Source organism: Poecile atricapillus, chromosome 5, assembly GCF_030490865.1.
Source record: "Poecile atricapillus isolate bPoeAtr1 chromosome 5, bPoeAtr1.hap1, whole genome shotgun sequence".
NCBI lineage: Eukaryota > Metazoa > Chordata > Aves > Passeriformes > Paridae > Poecile > Poecile atricapillus.
This window is the reverse complement of record NC_081253.1, coordinates 11,930,780-11,937,681: the sequence shown is the minus strand read 5'-3', so window position 1 is coordinate 11,937,681 and position 6,902 is coordinate 11,930,780. Positions and strand designations below refer to the sequence as shown.

At 45.8% G+C, this 6,902-nt stretch overlaps 1 protein-coding gene across 1 annotated transcript in view; it reads left to right on the top strand.

Annotated features, from left to right (window-relative positions):
* The first annotated feature begins 6,051 nt into the window (after window positions 1-6,051).
* Window positions 6,052-6,902, top strand: part of GLI2 (GLI family zinc finger 2) — a 189,334-nt gene continuing 188,483 nt past the window's right edge. The window contains exon 1 of the mRNA XM_058840548.1: window positions 6,052-6,115. The gene's annotated coding sequence lies outside the window, so the exon portion shown is untranslated. The remainder of the gene's footprint in view (window positions 6,116-6,902) is intronic.

The window sequence follows — 6,902 nt, the reverse complement described above, 5'->3', positions numbered from 1 at the left end:
TAAATCCTAAAGCACACCAGAGAATTCACCAGTTTTGACATAAGCAATCTATAAACAATATAACCAATTTGAAATATATTAAGTATGATTGCAAATGTTCCTTGTCTCTTCACTAAAACTGGGCTGGACCTCTGTGGGCAGTACATAAGGGGGCTATCAATTAGGGATTTGGGGCACTCCTTATTCCAGATGTTTGTGCCACTCATTTATTCAACAAATGAAATGGAAATTCACATTGGCTTGATAGAGTTTTCAGACATCTCCTGCTGTTCAGCCAGCAGTTTCATATATCTGTGTCTACATTCTTTGCTCATCACCGTAAGATGTTAGTCAAGATTTACAGTAAGGGATAGGTATTTTGGATGCTTGGCTTGAGATAACTCACAGACAACTCATTTCTGAAGAAGGCAGGCTACCCCTGAAAATCTGAGCACTGAAAAATTGGAGCCCTTTCCAGAACTCTTAGTACTTTTAAAACCATGGCTGTTGTTCTGCACCCCCTGGAGGTGTTATCTGGAGAAAGGGGCCCTTAGTACACAAGAACTCTGAGATGTCAGTGATGTGATCATATTCTTATTTCTAATCCTTTTATTCCTTTACAGCCTCCTAAAACTAGGACTAGCACAAGAGTTCATGCTTTTACTGAAATGGCATCCAGCATGAAGGATTTGTAATTCCTCCAATAGACTTAGAAAAAGTGATTTACAAAAATAAATAAGATGAAATAATTTTGAATGCTTTATATACCCTTAAAGTCAGGGCAGAATAAAGCAGACTGAACTCTGACAAAGGATTTCTTTGTAAGACAGCATTATCTAGTAGCCTGACTTTGGGGCTACGAATCGGGATTTCCTTTCCAGCTGTATCAGGGATTCCTTATCTGGCCTTTGATTAGATAAGCATTAGAGATCCTAATTAATGGTTATACAACTATGAAGTTTAAATGGATAAAGTTTTGGCTGGAGGAAAGCACAAACTTTTATTACAGACACTGGCCACAGTAGATAATGTTTCAGCGGTCCAACATCAGGGCAAATCATTCATCAGTGTGTATACACTGTGTATATGCAATATGGTATAATGTGTATAGCACCAGGTTATACATTTTGTACTGACAAGGATTTCTATTTTTCTGCAAAATCTAACAATTTTTTCTCTTCCTAGAGTAGAATACAAAGTCTTCTTAGTTTTCCCTCATGAAATATAAATATAGCTTCCAACAAATCTCATTGACTTTATATTAATGTCCGAGTTTTGCTTTCTGTTCCTTGCCAATTCCAGTTGTTTGCAGTTCTTCACACAATGCCATTTACAGGTATCCCAGTTACTATTCTGTGCATTCCTGTGCCTGCTCTCTTCCCCTCCTCCCTATAAGGAGACAACAGATTTTGAGTAACCCAATCAACCCCGGGCAAGAGAATTGTTATCTGGGTCCTCATCAAATCAAGCATTTTGCAGGGGACAGATGAAGCCCAAAGGAGCTCTGCAAGGCTGCTGTGCTGCCCTGCTCCCCCCTCAACCCCCAGGCAGGCAAGGCCCTGTAGCCCTTCTCCTGGCTGGCAGAGGGGGCTGCAGTTAGAGGGACAGGGAGAAGAGGAATAAAGAATGAGAAATTGGAAAGGATTATGAGAAAAGACCACCCCTCAGAAGCTGCACATTTTGTTTTCACATCTATACCAGAGAGCAGTGCTTCCACAGGGTCACTTGTTTTCCTTTCCCCACATAAGCACAATGCACTGCTTCTTTTCTACAGCTGGAAACACTGTGAGAGGCATAACTTATCTCTGAGCTTTCCCTATTAAACTTTCTGTAGTTTGAGTTTGGAGTTGCCAGTCCTAGAGCAAATTGTGCTTCCTTTTTCAGACCTGAGTGAGAAGGGACCTCTCACCACATGACAATAAGCTGGGTCTGGCAAGAGCAGCCACAAGTGCAGCACTTCTTGAAAACCACACAGACATGATGGGCTCTGTGCGCTTTGAAGAAGCTTCTGCCCTTCTCTAAGACAGGTAAGGATGGTGTGTGTATCCCTAGTCCATTGTGAATGCCATTCAAATGGTTTGCCTATCATTTTACAAGCAGAAATTTCAGTGTATATAGTCACGTGAAGAGGTCTTGTTTTAGCAGGGCATTTCAATTTGAAGCTGAGTAAGATCTTGCATGCTCTCTGAAATGACAGGCAGGCTTCCAGGCCAGTTTTGCAGTAAATAGAAGTACCACCTTCTTTGCTGATATAGCATAGAAGTATAATGTTGTAGTCACAGAAAACACACAGAAGAGTTTATGGTATTGGTTCAATATTCATGATCCAATATAGATTAAACTAGGCAAAAATGGATCCTTCCAATGCAGCAAAAAACCCCTCAATCCTCCCTCCCCAAAGCAAACCAAATCAAACCAAACACAAAAACAAACAAACAAAAAAAAACAAAAGCAGCAACTCTCAGGAAATTAGCATTGAAATTATAATTTCAATATACTTTGGGGAGAGGAAAAATAAAATAAGGCTTAATCAAAATGTAAAATGCAGGAAGATAGCACCTGCCTTGAGAAACTTAACACTGAAGCTTTAAACAAGAGACAACACATACATGGAGGCAGATAGGAATCAGAGCTGCATATCATCCCCATGAGTATTGTCTCATTGTCTACCCACAGCTACGATTTCCCCCAGGTAACAGGGCAACTTTAGAAAAAGAAAGGAATTTACTGTGCCAAAAAAATCTTTCCCATTCTCATAGTAAAAATCTGAGCCAGCATTGCACATGACATTGTTAATTCATTAAATATCATTGTGATTAATTACATTCAATAGATTCGAGGTGCATTCAGGTTCAGTGCAACTTCATTGACCCCAAAGCTGGTACAGCTGTTTAAATCAGGGCAGAACTGGTCATGTACTACTTCCCACTTGGACTTAAACCAGACATCATAAAGATATGAGTTGCATGAAACATGGTTTTAGGCTTCTATCTCCTAGTGATCATCCCACATGTAATTATTTTCTACATTCTAAAAGAGAAGCATATTTAATTTTTTTTTTCCTGGTAGCTTCTACCTGTGAGTATACTTTGGAATACTCAAATGGGCTTTTTAATTTATCAAAAGGATTTATGAAGATTTATAGAATCAAATTCTGTAGACACTAATAGAACAGAATGGAGCATTCCCCATTGGTTTTTCAACAATTTTTTTTAAAAAATGTACTTTAATAAAGAATTACAGTCCTTTTTCAGACCTATATCAAACATATTTAACATTTTAACATTTTTGTGCCTTTTGAGGCCAGTCTAACTTCCAGATTCTTTCCATTGACCTAACAGAAATGGGACAGATCCCAGATTAGCAATCCTGGACCTGGTGGTATGTCAATCTTTCATCATTGTGAGAGGGTTTTTTAAAATTGTGATTAAAAAATCCTCTTTCCTTAGTCCTGAACATTTTGGAACATATCTGCTATATCCACATGATCGTGCTACAGCAAGATATAGGAAGTGCACGTTGTCATATGTCTTTACATCCCTACTTGGTTTCATCCCTATCAAGTTGTACGAGAGCAGGAGGGAAGACCAGAGGGAAGGTTTGCACTTTGACCCGTTGTTCATATTTTGGTTCTTTTATGTGCACCAAATGTCAGTCATTCTGTCGTCTATTTAATCTTGGACACCTATGGAAGATTAAGAGAGGGCAGTTGAATGAGCAGAGCAGGAAAGGGAAGGATAGATGAGCTACAGCAGGCAGATAATGTAAAAGCAGTCTCAAAGTTCACAAAAAACTCCAGCCATCGCCAGCCATCGTCCTTCAGACAAAAAGGAGGAGTTTCCATTCAGGCTTAAAAATCTCCATCTTCTAAAGGACTGACATATGAGAATTCTAGGAGGGAAAACTGTCCTTCTTTACATAACTCTGAATTAATCCTTCTTTTTATTTTAAATATGTTCTTGGCCAACAGTCTGGATGTACACAGGTTTACAACTGTGCAGCAAGAATTTAGAACATATCTAGTGTTAATATTTTACCAGCTTGTCATTTTGATCCATCCAAAACCCCGCTAGTCTAACCTATCTCCCAAGCTCCCAGGTCATCTTTCCCAAGTAAAGTAACCTGGGAATAAAAGTGGGCTTTGTTTTTTGGAGATCAAAGACTTTTTTTGATCCTTCTTTTGGATCTCCCTTGCATGGTGCTCATCAGTAGTAGGTGCAATGAAACTCCTCTCAGCACAAAATCTTCCACTTGGATGGGGTAAGGTTGCACTGCTGTGCCATCGCCAACTGCACGTGTACCATGGAGAGAGGAGGGAATTTCTTCAGATAGAGCAGTGAGTGAATATTATTGCGAGATTTTGACCAAAAAAAAAGTTGCAATGTTGGTGGTTGGAAAAATAATCTGCCTCACGGTCCTTCTCGGGCTATCTGAATGGAATAAATGGGATTTGGCAGTGCATGGTGAGCCAGTTGTCACTACCAGCCTTCTAATGACACCCAAAAGAGAAGGGGGAAAAAAAGGCATTTGTGCAAAATTTCAGACAGAAGGCACCCAAATCGGCAGCTGGTTTTTAAGATTAAAATTGTAGTATGGAGCAGTTCAGCCAGGTTGCTTTGCACAGGCTGGAAGAGGAAGGTTTGTGAGTGGTTTGTGCTCATTTTCCACTTGCCCGGACCTGGGCTGCGTGTCGGGCAAATCCGCTGGCAAATGTTAACACTGCCCAAGGGACTGAAAGTGAAGCTGGGGGCTGATGTGGCATGCGGTTGCCATGGTACTGGCCATAATCCTGCCGGAGTCAGATACCCTGATGATACGGCGAGTTTGAGCTTGCTCTGGGGTACAGCACAGTGACCCTTCCCAACAGCATCTGGTTGTGTTTTAAACTTTTGATAAATTCCATAGCCAAAGAAATCAAAACAAATCAAATAACAAGCCCAGCCTGGCCAAAGTCCAAGTTCAGGCTGCTGCGTTTCTCATTGGTACTGCTGTTTAATGTAGATCGGAGCAAAAGCTAAGATATTTGGGTTGGGAGCGGGGCACTTTTTTGGAGTATTTTTCTCCCCTCCTCGTAGCCTCAATCCCAAAACAGGAGGACGAAACTAGATTATCGTGCTCCGGTGAGGTTGCTTATCGCGTTTAAGGAGCAGTCTTTAAGGAATGCGTTTCTCCCCCTAGATGTTCCTGGCGGGTAAAGCCGCCCGTGTGCGAGGATGTTCCGCGGAGCTCTGCTGCCTCCAGCCCTGCTGGGGCGGGGGCTTCAAAAAGTCGCTCGAACTCGTGGGGAAAAAGCAACCACCAAAGTTGGAGGAAAGCCACCCCCAGCTCCATCCCCGCCTCTGCGCGAGCGAATCTGCACAGGCCAAACTTGTGCTCTTTGGGGAGGAGGGGGGCGGCTTTCCCCGAGGAAGGGGGATTTGTGTGGGTTCGCTGCAGATGCGCTCCAGCTGAGCGGGGTGTGCGGGGGCTCCCGGCGCTCCCGGGCCGGGCTGGCGGAGCGGATCCCCCCGAGCCCCACAGAACGCCCCGCACCCGAAATGGTGCGGTTCGCCGAGGCGAGGGGGCGATCTCGGATGAAAGGGGCTGGGGGGAGGAGAGAGAAGATCCGGAGCGGTGCGCTGCTCCCGCGCCGAAAGGGTGGGAAGGTTTAGATTTCCCTTTTTTTCTTAAAGGGCGGGTGGAAGAGAAAACAGACCCTAGAGCCAGTTTTCTTCTTGTGTCAGGGCTTGAAAGCGCTCCAGCGTCTTCCTGCAGGCTGCTCAACTTCATCCATCGTGCGTATGCATGTGTGTGTATATCTATGTGTATATACATAAAGTAGGTGTACGTGTGCGCTCCGTGTCCCGCCGGCCGCCCGGGCAGCAGGAGCCCCGCGCCTCTGCACGCCGCCCCCGGCCCTCCCCGCCCGCCTCCGCGGAGCTGCTCCGCGGCTGCAGCCGGGAGAACGCCGCGCCGCCGCCGGGATCCGCGGCAGCTTTTGGCGAGGAGCGGAGCGGGGGAGAGGCACAAAAGGGAAGGACGGAGGGAAAGTCCCTCCCACGCCCCCCTCCCCCAAGTTTATGATGGGGGTCCGGAGGAGCAGCGCTGCTCCGCGGCAACCGCTCGTCTGCTGAAAACTTGCTGCTCCGCTTTTTGGGTAAAGTTGATGCTTATTGTGTCTTTTCATTGTGGTTTTTTATTCTTTTTTTTTTTTTTTTTTTTTCCCTCCTCTTCTCCCGCTTTGGTTGGAGCTGCCCTGCGCCGGTGGGGGGTGTGTGTGAGGGAGGGTACGAATTTGGTAGGGGTTTCTCCTCGCAGCGGGTGCCCGAGGGGGGCCCGTGTCGTGTGTCCCCCCCACCTCGCAGGTGAGCGGGGAGGATGGAGCCGCGCGTGTGTCCGGTGTGTCCCCCCCTTTCCCCATCCAGACCCCGCCGGGACCGTGCTTCCATGGCCATTGTTTTTCCCGGGGGCTGCGGTGACAGTCCCGGCTCCGGGCTGCTGCCGGGACCGCCTTGCCCTGGGTCCCGGAGGACGGCAGGGGCTCCCCAAAGCCAGCATTGAGTTTGCCTTCTATTCAGAAGAAAAATGAAGTTGCCCCCTCGCCTCCTTGTCATCCCCCCATCCGGGAGGGGCAATCTTTCGACGAGTATATTTGCTGAGGAATTTAAAAAATTCCCTGCTGCAACTTGATCCCTGTGTGATGAGGAGCGGCTTGGAGAGACCAGGACTCCAATCCTATTAAGGACTTAGAGAGTTGAGAGTTTTCCCCCGGACTCGGTGGCTTTAAAACAATCAGGGAGGAGGGGAGGGATATGGGCTCATCTAGATGCCTTTTCTGCCTCAAGTGATTGCCATCATTTCCTGGGAAACCTGACTTTTGCAGCGCGGGGGCTTAGGGTGATTTATCGGTGGTCCTGCTGCCGGCTCTTCCGAGGTTTACGGGC